Genomic DNA, 16,384 nt, shown 5'->3' with positions numbered 1-16,384 from the left:
TTTGGAGGAGGGGACAACCACTGAATGTTGGAGTAACTTGGGATTTTAGAAATGAGATGGGGAAATAGGAATGATAGGGAATGATGTGACTTAGGGATAGGAAAAAGGGGCTTAGGAGTGAATGAGGGAGCTTTAGGGATAACAGCTAGGGTTTGGGATAGTGGGAGTTTAGGAATATAGGGTTAGTGAATTTAGGGATATGGGAATTAGGGATATGGGGATGAAACTAGAAAATTAATGTGGGAAACAAAGAGTGTGGAAGTGAGGGAATGGATTTTGGCAACAAAACACCAACTACAAACCCTAAGCACTTGTTTGTGAGCACAAATTGCAAGGTATTAGGGTTTGAATTTTCTTTTACACAACCACCATAAATTGCATGAAAAACTCCTTCACTAGCAAGGAAGAGGGCTTAAATTACTTGCACACTAGAAGATTTGAGTGATTTTGGAAATTTGACGGAGTTTTTGAGAGAAATCAGGCTTTTTAGCCAAGTGCGCCATGCCTTCCCAGTGCGCTGCGGCAGTGTAAATTTACACTGGAAATTACTGCCCAATGCGTCGTGCCTTCCCAGTGCGCTGCGCCTTTTTCCAGGCGACGTTTTGAGGCCTTCCCAGTGTCCAAATTGGGTATAGGATAGCTCGTTGGAAATTTCTTTTAGTCTACTTTCCAATCCAACTGGAATTTTTCAATTTGGAGTTCATTTGCCCTGTCAAAAATCAAATCTCCCAAGACTGGTCAAAATGTGCCAAATGAGGCTACCTCAAGGCAGAGTGCTGTTGTAGTCAACTTTTGAATGCCTTCCTTAACTCCAAATTGAGATCATGATAGATCATTGGAAAGATCTTTGTGTCTAGTTATCATTTGATGGATCAAGTAAGTCATTTGGTCAACCAAGCTAGGAGAAAACTTGATTTTCCCAAGGTCACTTTAGAGGTGCATCAATTCTCCTGAGGCAATTGTATTTTTGAAATTTCTATAAAACCATGACACTTGTGTAAAAAGTGAATGAGGTTTTGCTTCCTTGGCCTGTATTGGAAATAAACCTCTCTCAGGTTTTCCAAATTCATCTTTTATTTCTTAGAAACATCATTTGAGTGAAACCTATTCCGATGTGTGGAACAAGGGATTTGTCGAAATGAAGGGAAATGAAGGGGATAAGGGGCTTCTAAATTTTTGAGAAAATTTTGAGAAGTAGGGACAGATGTTAGGAAGTAGGGAAAAGTGGAATCTAAGAAATTGAGTGAGGGGAAGGGGTCCAAAAGGGCTAAACACATGCCCAACCTAGAAAATTGCCAAGTTGTAGCAAGAAACTAGGGTTTGTGCGAAAATGAGGAATTTGGGGGATCTCAGTGATGGGAAGTGTGTAATAAGGTACATTAAGGATAGGGGAAGGTTTATGAACATCGGGATACAAGTTTTTCTGATGATTTGGCCATCCAAGAGAAATTACCTCCAAAACCCTAGGAGAGGGAAATGGACCTTACCTAGGCACAACTGAAGCATGAATAAGGTGTAAAATGACCCAATGGAACTTGACATGATGATGACAATCTCTGAATGATGGTACAATCAGCGGAATGGTGACATGAACCGACATTTGGACAACTTTGACAAAAGTAAGAGCAAACCCTAGACCTAATACCTAGTGACCAAATTTTGCTTGAAGACTCACTGAAATGACAAAATTTGACCTTAACACCTTAAAATCACTTTGTAAGAGCATGTTTGATCACTGGAGGAAGGCTGGAAAGACTGACACTAACATCATCCACATCAATTTCATTCTTTTGGGTGAAAGGATATCTATATGGGCGCACATTCGGTGGTTGTGCCCCTGGGACCAAAGTGGTGTTATGATCATGTTACCCTCTAGAGGGAAGAAGCTCTTTAGGTTTGTCAAATATTTGCTGGTGGTGGTTTAAGACCTATTGCATCTCAGGATGAATCTAAAGAACAGTGGGCTCGATGGCCTAGATGGCATTAAATTGGTCGATAACTCCATGAGGGCCCTTTTCCAACAATTTTTCCATTCGATGCGTGCTAATGATAGAAGGAGCATCTACCTGGAGTCCACGAAGGGTATGCATGTGGTCATTCTGCTTAAAACTCATATATAACTCCATTCAGCATGCAAGACAATGTCACAACCACCCATGTTGATTGCAAACATGTGTGTCTTTAGGTGGTAATCTCCCATTTGAAGTTTGATATTTTCATAGTGGGCTTCACATTTCATTATCCCCCCATCAGCAATCTGGACCTGGAAATTAGAGACTGCCCTGACAAAACAATGAACAGCTTCGGCAACTCTCAGATGGATAAATTTATGAGTGCTGCCACTATCAATCAATACTACTATAGGGCGATGTTTAATAAACCTTCTAATTTTGAGAGCTTGGGGTGCAGAAATGCCTACCAAAGCATGTAGCGAGATAACTAGCTCTTTTGGTGTAGCTGGGAGCTCATTGTCCTGCTGGGTGTCCTCATCTTCCTCCTCTGGTTCCTCAAGGGGTGGGGCTTCCTCATATGAGCTGTGATCAGTAACATCAATTTGAAAGAATTTTGATTCCTTGCATTTATGCCTCGGGGAGTATTTGTCATCATAGTAGTAGCACAATCCTTGTTTCCTTCTTTCGACCATTTCTGCTGGTGACACTTTTTGAACCTTAAGTGTTTGGGTAGTTCCCTGAGCCTGGGTGGGGTGTCCATTGGCTATGAAATTTGGACGAGGCAACTGGGCCGCTAAATCATGTTCCACTTTGATAGCCTTTTTGCAAGCATCCATCCATGTAGGTGGGTGGTGCATCCGAACATGGGCTCGGATGGCTTCTTTGAGACCACTTATAAAACATTCAAAGTAGAATTCATCCCCCAGACCTTCTATGCAAATGACCAATGTATCAAAGGCTGCAATGTAGTCTTTTACTGTGCCTGTCTATCGGAGCTTGGTAAGATGACCCAAAAAATTAGATTCATAGTCAAAGTGGTCACAAATGGATTTTGAGAACATCTGCCAAGTAATTTTCTTGGGATAACATTTCTGATGCCACTACCACCATTGCCATCTCTCTTGGTCCAAGTAAAGGCCTCCAAGATGTAGTTTAGTTCCATCATCTAGGATATCATTCAGGGTGAAATATTGGTCCATTTGTGCTACCTGTTAGCACCTGGATTGAACCTCAGGCTAAAGGAAGGCATGCCAGGGTAGCCACAAACCACGCTTAGCCAAGTAGCTGTCCCTACTAGGCCAAGAGAGGGCTCTCTCTATAAGGATCTCGGCCAAGATGACTAGATCAAGAAAATGATATTAGGCTAGGTATAGTAGCACAAGGTTTGATTTGGTTTTGCTGGATCAGGAGGAGATGGACAGTTTGGGCAAGGAAATTATGTCAAAATTGCAGGATTTTTGATGGGCCAAGGTAGGCACAAGGCTCAACACTCTAGGGTTTTATGGGTGAGGTGATTCAAGACAAGTGAGGATCTAGAAAGAGCATGTGAGCAACATGGATTCTTTCTAAACTTAAGAAAACATAGACTCTGAATATTTTTCCAAAAAGAGCATAAGTATCATGGGTTCTACCTATCAACTTGAAAACATCCACTTAAAGAGTATGAAATGATGAAAATGATTCAAAGATACATTTTATCACATGGAAACATAAGAAAAACTTAACTGAACATCATACCATATGGATCCCAAAGAAATAGTTGCAACTTTTCATTAATCTCCTACTAAAACTGATACAAAATGATGACTACTCAAAGCATAAGCATCCAGCTGAATCCAACCCTTTACAATGAGAAAGAGGAAGAAGATATAGACCCCAAACAACTCATCCTAAGCTCAAGGGGTCAAATCCATGAGAAGAGGAGATCTTTATAACAAGATCTGAACTGCTAACAAGAAAATAGGGTGGTCAAAGTGACTCATCCCTAACTCAAACAAACTGATACATTACACCTCATGAACTTGTTTTATCTAATGAATCTACCCTAGTATGCTCTAGAAGCATCATAATTACATTCAACTGATCAATTACAAGGATAAAATCATGATTTTCCAAGGTCAAAATGAAAACTAGGACAAAACAGTGAAAAACTGGACAATTTGTCAAACACACAACATGAGTGCTAGGTGCGCAACGCCAATACCAGGCACGCACTTAACCTTTAGTTGCACTTTTGGAGGCCTTTATGATGTCAAAATTAGGACCATAATAGCTTGTTAGAAAGCTCTGCCTATCTGCTTTCTAGAACATCTTGAATTTTTTCATTTGGAGTTCATTTTCCCTATCACAAGTTAATTCGTCCAACACTGCTCAGCACGCAGCGCCTAGGCCAAAAAGAGGGCAGAAAGGTCATTTTTTGACCTTTTGCCCAACCAGTTCTCCTCCAAATCCTTAGAAAAAGTACAGGGTGTATGTAATCATCACTAGAAACCCAAAAATACTAACCTTTTGCTAATTAGATGCCTCAAAAAAGAGCGCAACTCCCTTCCATGACTGTGCAAACAATGGACTAAAAAACACAACAACTTCTTCCAAACTCAAAAATGATCCATGATGCCCAGAAATGTGTTTTTATGACTAATCAACGATTAGAGGCATGTAGGGATGCCTCAACAAGCATGTCAAGTCTCCTCCTCTCCTCTTGCTTGGTCAATTTGTCAATTTTCTCATGAGCTCTTTTGGATTTGCTCCTTGCAACTTGGTTTCTTTTTGCATAATACTTGGCCATCTTCCTTTGCAACTCCACATCTCTTTTTGCTTCATCCAATAGGGTCTCCAAGTGTGTGTTCACTTTCTCAAGCCAGGACTCTCTATTTTCAACTATTTCCTTGACCAATTGCTCATTTAGAGTGAGCTACTCCTCTAATTCTGCCTCTTTTTGTCTTTCAAGCTCTAAGGCCTTTTTTAATCCTCTTGTTCTTGGCCTTTTTCTTAGTCATTGTTCATCACCAGGCTCTCCATAATCCCCATAAGCCTCATCAAGCTGAAATTTGGCTTTCTCAACTTCCCTCTTCGCCTTGATGTACTTGATTTTCATCAACTCCTGCTTATCCTCTAGTTGCCTGTTCTCTTGCTCATAAAAGGAGATAACATATTGGGCTCTTTGTAAATTAACCTCAAGCTCCCTAATTTTGACATCCTTTGCTGTCAAGGTAACTTGAGAATATTTGTTTCCCTCCTCATCACTAGTGTCAATAAGGAGAATTTCCTTTTCAATGTCATGCTCTTCATGTTGCTGTTTGACCTCTACTTCCTCTACCATTTTCTCCTTCCCTTTAACCTGGAATGCTGATGATGAAGGCAAGGCCCCTCCCGCTTTCTGTGGGGTAAACACCTACCTCTTTCCCCTCTGATAGGTGAAAGAAAATGGTTGCAAACTGCTCCTTTGTGGTATACTACTATGACCATGCTCAATGTGTACATCATGTCCCTCACTGTCATTATGCTCATCATGTCCCTCATCACTGTCATCATCTCTAGTGGGTGAATGAATGGATACATGAAATGGTGATGTACATGGTGTGGACATGTCTAGTGAAGAATGACCTATTGAACATGAGTGATAAGAAGGTTGTGGTGGATGAGAAGAAGTAGATGGATGAGTGGAGGACGATGGAGGAATGCGGGGAGCTGGCTGAGTAGGTGGTTCACTGAATATCTCATTAGCTATGAAGGCATCCCAGGTAATGCCTAGTTGATCTAAGTGATGGAGGACTATCATTTTGACAAGAGAATGATGGAAAATACTATGCATTTGATGAGCTGGGTCCCTTTTCTGAGCAACATATGTCATCTTGTCAATACTGCTGAAAAGGTAATATGGCAAATTGAGCATTCTTACCCTGGTAAAGTGCATGAGAAGCGTGATGTAGTATGAGTATAGTTGGGAAAACCTACCCTCACATGTGAAATACCTCATGATGATCTTCATCAATGGCACATACTTTTCCAAAAGATAAGAGAAAGGGAAAATTCTCTTCTTATAATTTTTGAACCTTGTTTTAAGATATGGCTCATAAAAACTGTGATGCAGCTCTTTCTACTTGAATCATTTCTCTCCTGCATTTGGAATTCCAGTGTGTTTCAGGGAAAACTAGTGTCGATTCGAACTACTAGTCCCACTAAGATGGGTAGCTATCTTAGAAACAAACAATGAAAGCTTTTTAAGAGTTCCTTTAAGTGTGATAGATGGAAGTGAAGAAAAGAGGACAAACCTGGATCTTCCGCTTTGATCCTAACTTTATTTCTCCTTTCCTTGATAGAATTTGCCACTCTTCTCCTACTTGTCCCACTTCAAAGAGTACCTATAGAGTCAAAGTAACAGCAAACTATCAAAGCATCTCTATCTAAGACATCATAAATAATGCAGAATTAGAAACACATTGACCATACAACTGCATTCATAAACAATAAGATTCACAAATACACGATTATATGGAGGAAAACTCAAAGAACTTTATTAATAGTAGTGAAAGAGAGGATTACAACCTAGCTGTCTGATCCAGCATCATCCTCCCAGTGTAGAAGCCCTCTTCACCTCATGAACAAGAAAATCACCCAACAATGCAATGTCTCTTCTCACCAACAAACCAACAACACTTCCTTACAAAATACAAAATTCCAGCCTCCAGATCTCTCAGATGAGGGATCCATTTATAGATGTCTTGCAAGGGTGTGAGCCTGCTCTGGGTTTTTGATTAGTGTCATCCCACTGATAGTTCTTGGTTCCACTTAGAGATTTCTTTGATCTCTTACTCATCCCTGGGCGAATTTAGAGAGGCAAGTGTCATAGGAGAAGTTTCTGGAAGATTCCATGATCATCCACCTTGCAAACTATCTCTACCATTTGTCTATTCTCGCTCATCACACCCCACAGAAGGCCATTTCAGTATGCATCACACCTGGCTAGTTTGGCAGTCAGTGTGCATCACACCTTGCCCATGGAGCAGTCTGTATGGTCCAGTTTTGGCCAGTTCTGAGTAGTTTTTCAGGTGGAACTTCTGGGAATTGATGTAATCAGCTGACCATGATCCTTTTGGGTATGAAACAACACTTTTAGGGACTTAAGGAGCCCTTAGTTTATGGACATATGAGTTTGGGGTTGTAGTGCCCAAATATGTCTATAACAGTTGCCCCCTAAAGCATGAGGTCGTAAATCTTTTGATGTCAGGTGAAATGCTTTATCATGAGGATCCGAGGTATTCATACTGGCAGGTGACCTGTATAAGATACAATACAATACATCATCATCATATTATTTTCATGATCTAGTTGAGGTGGGCATTCCCATGCTCAGCTTTATAAATTCATTTTCATGTACATAGGACAGAGAATTGTCTGCTGTTGCAGACTGGTGATTCTTCGCATGAAGAGTCATCTTCCCTGGCCTTGATGACTATTTGTGTAGCTTCTGTGTACAATTTATGTCTTTATTTTCCTGAATATATCGCAGCCTGTATGGATGAAACTAGATCCGGGGTCTTCAAAACTCGTCCAATCTTTGCCTGATGTACAAGTCGATCCATGTGAAAAGATGTTTTGAAGTCGAACATGGAAAGACATCGCCTGATTACCAACCAATGATGTAAGCTGTTAACAGGCGCGAGAGGAGTCACTGATAATGATGATGGCCCTCAAGGTACGACAGTACAATTCATGTGGTGTGAATATATGAGCCGATGTCGAACACCACGCAAAGTCTTCTGGTCGAAGGTCATTGATATTAACTTATCGCCGAAAGTGAGAAACTTGCCATTGAGGCATGAAAGCTTCAAAGTACTGAAAGGGTTGTTTCTAAGTCAACTTCTTGTATAATGAGCTGATGTTAACAAGAAGTGACCTGTCGTAGGATGGCCTTGATGTATCCCACATCTACGATGCGAAATGGAGCAAATGATTTTTGTGGAGGTGAAAACGATCTGATGATATAAGGTTCAAGAATGGTGGTCATGAAAAATGAAGAGTGGATGTAATGCAGTGGATGAGGCATTTGCTAGATGGTGAATTCTCTGAATGACTTCTCTTGAACATATTTGCAACACTAATATGGACTTGGTAGCATTAACCCCATGGATGGTACAGAGGACCAATGGTGATGGTGAATGGAAAAACCCAACCCAACTCAATCATAGTGATGGGGTGAAAGTGTCATGTTCAAGAGCGACCTGCTACCAATAATGTTCTTCAAGTTCTCGTCCCCATTTTTCCCCAGTCATTGCTGACTAGTACCTCTTTATTTTTGACAAGCTTGAGGATGATAACATATGCTTGGTCTGTAATTTTCCCTTCAGGTAAACCTGTCGCTTTGTGTTTCGCGAGCCTAGCGTTAGTGAGACTCATTCTTGTCTGGGTGGACAAGTTTTTCGCTATTGTTTTAATGAGTTTAACGACAAAGATAACTCGGTCCTTTTCATGTTTAGAGAGTTTGAAAAGGGACGAAAAGGAGACTCCAATAGTCCTTTTTCATGGCATAATCCCTTAAGTCTGAAAAAGTGTAAAATAATACGAAAGGGATGACTTTTTGATAGTTTTAACGAGCCGACAAAGACAAGCGCTCGATCTTTTTGTTTAATAATCCCTCAAGTCCAAAAAGATTAAAATATATGAGAGGGATGGCGTTCCCTTTACTTTAACGAGCTGGAAAGGCCAATAGCTCGACAATATTTTTATTTTTAACGAGTCTAAAAAGAGTTTAAAAGAGACTCATTTTTGAGGAACGAGTGGTATTTCTGGGTAGCAGCTGGTTCCAGGTAAGTTTGGAACTTCTCAAAACATGGCAGTGTGAAGAGGGTGGCAATCAGAATCACTTGTCGCAGATGTTCCTCAAAAGGGTAAACAATCAAGTGGAAGCATATGGTCGACCAAAGGAAATGGAGGTGACGGAAGGAACACAACTAAGGTTCAAAAGGGCTGATAGCAAAGCGATCACAAAGGTTATTTACCAAAGGCGGGTTTATTTTTTAATGAGCTTGAACCTTGTGCCAACATGTACTCAGTGCAGGTTGATTTTTCAACGAGCTTGAACCTTACGGGAACATTGCTCTTAATATTGGTCAATGATATTTAGTTTACCGTTTAACACGTAAGATTCTTTCTTTAGTCATTCAACATGCTCAATTGCTCCATCAAATTGATTAGAAATACACATATATATGCATGAAAAATGAATTAAAAACTAACATTTTACTTGAAGTACGTGAATAGTAACATAAAAAGTAGTTTTACCTCTCATTTTTACCATTTCATTTCAAATTTGGGACTTGGAGCTCTGTAGTGGTTTTCCCCCTCAAACTTCATCAGCTGATTTAGGGAGATCTAGTGGACTATTCGCCGCGCCATCAGGACTAGGTAGGAGCTAACCCTGAGCTCTTCATCTCCATTCCATCTTTTTCTGATTTTCAACAAGTTTTCCCATTTTTTTTGAGCCCCTAGAGTTTGAAGAAATTGTTCTCCGATCATCGCACCTATCCTATATTGAAAGGTGCGATGCATACTGAGCTGTACACTGGCCAGTTAGTATGCATCTCACCTAGTCCAAAGGCAGGGTGCGATGGGCGCAGAAGGGAAACTTTGCACAGTGATTTCTCATGAAATTTTTTCCTGTTTTTTCTCAAATTTGGATCCTAATTCATCTTTTGTCTGCGACTCAGATATTTGTTGGATCAAGAGGGTCATCACGTGGCATGAACATGAGCATGAAGAAGAAGACATGATTGCCTTACATGATCAGGGTACTGTTACTGCATTGCGAAACTGTGGTTTGCTCAAATTCTTCCGCATATCTAGCATGAGGCAACAAATTAGCTTGTTGTAGTATTTCCTCGATGCATGGGATCTGATCAACCAGGTGTTCTAGATTAGAGGTAAATCTATCCCACTGACAGTTGAGTACATCTACTTTTTGACGAGGTTATCGAGGCGTGGTGCCCCTCTTTCACTGTCGGGATCCGCCCGTGGGGGCGAATTGGTGAGAGATTATATCCGTCAGCTTTGTAGAGATGGATCTCAGCCTAGTAGAGATGGCAAGATCAATATCCAGGACATCACTGATTGGCCTCTGAGGAACATTTTATTCACCTTTTCTAGATTGTTTGGTAGTGCAGCTCTTCATTTGACGAACAAATCTTATGTGCAGTATGCTTTAGAATGCCTGGAACCAAAGGTATTCAACTGGTGTGAGGCAGTACTTCCAATGATAGAAGAAAAGCTCTCTAAGGTAAAGGATGGAAGATCCAAGAACTTCAGATACGGTTCCATTTTGACTGCTTTTTCCTTAAAGAGGATCCCACTGATGCAGCCACAACATATTTCACTAGGATTTCCAGCACCGAGGGAACCCAGGATGTAGAGATGGGTTGATCTCATGGCCAGACATGCTGGTCAGCCACAGATTACTTTCTCTAATGCCTTCTTTGAGTGGTTCGACCGTCAGGAGATGGTCTTCTCGAAGTATCCATATGTCGAGATGGACTTCCAAGGTGACCTGGATTTGGCGTTGCTAGCTGGAGAGCAGTGGGGTGTGATAGTTAAAGATGATTTGACCATATCTTTGTTTATCATTTTTATAATATTTTTGTGATTTATCAAGACTAATTGAACTCATGTACTTGTGCAGTATTAGGTCCCTATAATACTAGCGATTACCCCATTACTATTTTAGTTGTATCGCTTATTAATATTGTTGTGCCCCTATTGTCCCCATATTGTTATTACTGTGCCCCATAGTATCCCTCTATTGTTATTTTTGTGCCTTTATATTATTATTGTTAGGTTGGCTGGGTTATATTGTGACTCCTTAGACTCCTATATATAGAAAGTCATTTGAATCATCAAAGAATCATTCAATTGTATATTGTAAAGGAGGTTTCCCCCTCGAAGAGGCTGAATTCTAAGGCGTTGATCTATCTTTTATATCTTTTTGTGAGCTGGTTTCATAACATTTGGTATCAGAGCTTTGGATTCTAGGGTTTCGCTGCTCCAAATAGGTCATCGGGGCATTTTTGCTATAACTTTTTTTCTGTGACATTTCAGAAAAAAAAAAACAAACCCATTGGAGATGAAATCACACTAAACCTCAGGTCCAAATTTCAGAGCTTTTCGTGCTATATTTGCAGAGATATGATTTGAGGAAGTTGGTCTTTTTGCAAACTCCTGAATTACATTCCAAATAGGTGACCTGAGTAAAATCATGATAAATTTCTCTCTGTGCATCGGATTGAAATTTTGTAAGAATTTTCAGAAAGAGGACGGACTGCAGTTTCTTCTATATATTTTTTAGAGCCAAAGGTTGAAACAGGGACATGTGGCACGTCGTACAAGTTCGCTCTACTGAACTAGTCTATAATCAGGTCACTGTGGGCGATTTGGCATAACTCTTCCTTGGAGAATCCAATTGGGATCAGACTAGTGGCATTGGAAAGATGACATAGAGGGCTATTATAGGTTGTAATTTCAGAACTAGATGATCCGAAATTACAGAGATACATCAGAGGCAATATCGAGCTCCTACAAAGTGAAAAAAGGTGTGTATATTTTTTTAAAATTTTTTCTTAAGCTTGGTTTGAAAAACTATTTTGAAGGAATTCAAAGGGCATAGTAGAGCATTATTATTGGTAACTGATGCCCTAAGGAAAGAATATGAAAACACCTAGTAAGATACTTGAAAGCTCTAGCATGACTCATGAAGAAGAGGAAGAAATGCTACATGATATATCAAAATTACAAGACCAAGTGTAACAAATTTCACTCTCACTAAAGCTAACAGAAGCTAAGATAAATGGCGTGGAATCTAAGATAAAGGGCGTGGAATCTAAGATTGATGATTTGAAGATAGATTTGAAGACAGAGTTGACAAATTTTCTACAAGAGATACTTACTAATGGTGAAAGGGTAGTAAAGGAAACTCATGATGCGAACAAAAGAAATGTTAATCATGATTTCATAGACTCTAATGTTGGATCGAAGACCCACCATATTCCAAAAATCGATATGAGGAAGTTTGATGGCAAGGATCCCGCAACATGGATATTACAGATGGAGCAATTTTTCGATCTCAATAATGTGAAAAACACACAAAAGGTACGTATTGCAACTTTATATTTGGAACCAAATCAGGTTGTATGGTATCAATGGCTTTGCTCTCGTAAACCAATTATCACTTGAGCAATTTTTACGGAAGAATTGACAACACATTATGAGGATACAAAAAGCAACACTTTTTTTAGCCAATTGATAAATCTCAAACAAAAGTGTTCAATAATGGAGCACATTGAGGAGTTCCAAAAATTGAACATAAGGGTAAAAAATATTCCAGAGGAGCATAGAATTGATGTGTTCATAGGGACTTTAAAGGATAATATCCAACATGATGTTCACCTTTGGGAACCTGATTCATTAGAGAAGGCATTCAGGTCAATAAGAAAAATGGAAAGCAAAATTATGGAAACCAGGAAGCATACCACTCACAACTATAAAGATGGAAGTGTTGTTGCCCCTAGTCTTCCACAACCTATAAGGTTGACACCACAACAATTGGAAGAAAAAAGAGAAAAAGGGCTTTGTTATAGTTGTGATAGAAAATACACTAAAGGTCATAAGTGTGCTGAGAAGAAATTATTCTACATAGATTGTGAAGAGGAAGAAGAAAAGGAGCAAGAAAGGTCAAAAGAAGAGGATATACTCTAGGAACAAAGCCTAGATAAAGAAGAAATGAATCCAGCCATATCTTGTAATGCATTGGCTAGAATTACCACTCCTCAAACCATTAAGATAGAAGGACAAATCAAGAAGAAAAAGGTAATAGTGTTGATTAATTCAGGAAGTACCCAAAATTTTATTCAGTGTAAGGTAGCAAAAGAATTGAATTGCTTCCTATATCCAACACCAGAGTGTCGAGTGATGGTTGCAAATGGAGGAACAATAAATTGTTTTGGAAAGTGCCATAATATAAAGCTATCCACGGGAGAATATGTATTGACTAGCCAAATGCTTTCCATTCCAATGGGAGGTGCTGATGTTGTACTAGGAGTCCAATGGCTACAATCCTTGGGTACAATAGCTTTTAATTTTCAAGAACTTTTCATTAAATTTTTTGTGAAAGGAAAGGAAGTTGAATTAAGGGGTATTGCAGGGAAACCGGGAAAGATAATCATCTCTAACGGTATGACAAAGCTTCTAAAAAAAGAACAAAGAGGTGTAATTGCACAATTATGTTCACTAGATGTTTCCACATCGAAATCATCTATTTCTCCAGATCTCGAAAAATTCTTGGAAAATCATTCCAAGGTATTTGAGACTCCCAAAGGTCTCCCACCTATTCATGATTATGATCATGCTATTCATCTGATTCCAGGAAGTGTTCCTCCAAACATCAAGCCGTACAGATATCCCTATGCCCAAAAGAGTGAAATTGAACGTATGGTTGTAGAAATGCTAGAGGCTGGTATAATTCAACCTAATCAAAGTTCTTTCTCTGCTCTAGTAGTATTGGTGCACAATAAGGATGGATCATGGTGCATGTGTCCAGATTATAGGGAGCTCAACAAGCTCACTATTAAAGATAAGTTTCCCATTCCTGTCATTGATGAATTACTGGATGAATTGCATGGATCAATTTACTTCACCAAGTTGGATCTTCATTCAGGATATCATCAAATTAGAATGAAGACTGAAGACATTCCGAAAACAACATTTAGATCTCATGAGGGTCATTATGAATTTTTGGTCATGCCTTTTGGCCTTACCAATGCACCTTCTACATTTCAGGGTTTGATGAATTCCATTTTCAAACCATTCCTTAGAAAATTTGTGTTAGTATTTTTTGATGATATACTAATCTACAACAAGTCTTGGAAGGATCATGTTGAACATGTTGATAGGGTGCTACAACTATTGGAGGAGAAACAATTATATGCAAAAAGATCCAAATGTTTCTTTGGAGTACAAGAGGTGGAATATCTGGGTCATATTGTATCTCATGAAGGAGTTAAGGTAGACCCTAGCAACATTAAAGCCATTAAGGAATGGAAAATCCCCACATCCATAAAGCATCTGCGAGGATTTCTCCGGTTAACAGGGTATTATCGCAATTTTGTTAAGAATTAAGGGAGAATAGCAACACCTCTAACAACATTATTGAAGAAATATGCATTTTCATGGACTCTAGAAGAAACAAAGGCCTTCGAACATCTTAAAGAGGCAATGTGCCAAGCACTGGTCTTAGCTATACTGGACTTCACAAAAACCTTTATTGTGGAATGTGATGCTTCAGGAAATGGAATTGGTGCTATTTTAACGCAAGATGAAAGACCCATTGCTTTTGAAAGTCGTCCAATCAAGGGAAAGTTTTTACACAAAGCTATTTATGAGAAGGAAATGTTGGCAATACTACATGCACTTAAGAAATGGTGACCCTACCTAATGGGAAGACACATCAAGGTAAAAACGGATCATGATAGCCTTAAATACTTTTTAAAACAAAGATTATCCTCTGAAGAGCAACAAAAGTGGGTCACAAAGATGTTGGGTTATGACTTTGAAGTCATCTACAAAAAAGGGAAGCAAAATGTGGTGGCAGATGCACTCTTAAGAAAGGATGAGGATGTGGAAGCATTGTTGTGTACCATTTCTATTATCCAACCAGATTGGATAAACGAAGCAAGGGAGGGATGGAAGAATGATGAAGAAGTGTGGGCACTTATTCGAAAGTTACAACAAGATTCTAGTACATCTGATACATTTAGCTAGCAAAATGATTCATTATGGTATAAAGATTGCTTATACCTCTGTAAGAATTCCCAACTCAAACAAAAGATTCTTATGGAATTGCACACTTGTCCATTAGGAGGGCACTCAGGATTTTTAAAAACTTACCATAGGGTTAAGAAGGATTTTTTTTGGAATGGCCTTAAATCAGATATTCAAAAGTTTGTGGCGGAATGTTTGGTTTGCCAACAAAATAAAGTTGAAACAGTTAAGACCTCGGGTCTATTACAACCTTTATCCATTCCAAGCCAATGTTGGGAGGAGGTTTCAATGGATTTTATCACAGGTTTACCCAAGTTTGAGGGAAAGAGTGTCATCATGGTGGTAGTTGACAGACTTACCAGGTATGCACACTTTTGTGCATTATCACATCCATTTAAAGCCAATACAGTTTCTACTGCATTTATGGAAACAATTCAAAAGCTACATGGAAACCAAAAGATTATTGTAAGTGACAGAGATCCCATTTTCGCTGGAAATTTTTGGACATAATTATTTTCTTGTCTCGATACTCAGTTAGCTCATAGCTCATCTTATCATCCTCAATCTAATGGGCAAACTGAGATAGTAAACAAATGTTTGGAAGGATATCTTCATTGCTTTGTATCTAATATATAGACATAATGGGTTAAATGGTTGCCTCTGGCTGAATGGTCATATAACACTTCTTTTCATACAGCAACAAAAATGACCCCATTTATGGCACTTTATGGATATCAACCGCCATCCATCACATCATATTTAAGAGAAAATTCCAAGGTTCAAGCAGTGGAACATCATATCGAGCATCAACAATAAGTCCTCCAACTCTTAAAGGATAACCTCGTGTTGGCGCAGAATAGAATGAAACAACAGGCATATCAACATCGCAACGAAAGAAGTTTTGATGTAGATGATTGGGTATTCCTATGGCTACAACCATATAAACAAATCTCCCTCAAGTAAGCTAAGAAGGATAATAAATTATCACCAGAGTATTATGGTCTGTACAAGGTGTTGCAAAAGATTGGTACTATGGCATACAAATTGGAGCTTCCTGCAGCTTCTCGAGTGCACCCAGTTTTCCATGTTTCGTGTTTAAAGAAGGTTATAGGCGACAAGCTCCCAGTTCAAACAATATTGCTAGAACTTGACGAGGAAGGAAAAATTATATTGGAACTGGAAGCAGTCATAGAAACAAGAACTTGATAGCTACGAAATCGATCAATTTCGAAGTATCTCATTAAGTGGAAGAACTTATCCACTAAAGATTCCACATGGGAGGATGAGAATTTTATACAGAAGCATCCAAAACTACTCAAGCATTGAGGACAACACCTTTTTGAAGGAGAGGGGCATGTTAGGTCCCTATAATACTAGTGATTACCCCATTACTATTGTATTTGTATCCCTTATTAATAGTGTTGTTCCCCTATTGTCCCCACATTGTTATTACTGTGCCCCATAGAATCCCTCTATTGTTATTTTTGTGCCTTTATATTATTATTGTTAGGTCAGCTGGGTTATATTGTGACTCATTAGACTCCTATATATAGAAAGGAGGTTCTGTCATTTGAATCATCAAAGAATCATTCATTTGTGTACTGTAAAGGAGGTTGCCCCCTCGAAGA

The sequence above is a fragment of the Pinus tabuliformis genome, chromosome 5_2 (assembly GCF_031772625.1).
Source record: "Pinus tabuliformis cultivar Carrire ecotype Pingquan chromosome 5_2, CPIR1, whole genome shotgun sequence".
In the NCBI taxonomy this organism is placed as follows: Eukaryota; Viridiplantae; Streptophyta; class Pinopsida; order Pinales; family Pinaceae; genus Pinus; species Pinus tabuliformis.
Note: the sequence above shows the minus strand (reverse complement) of the source record.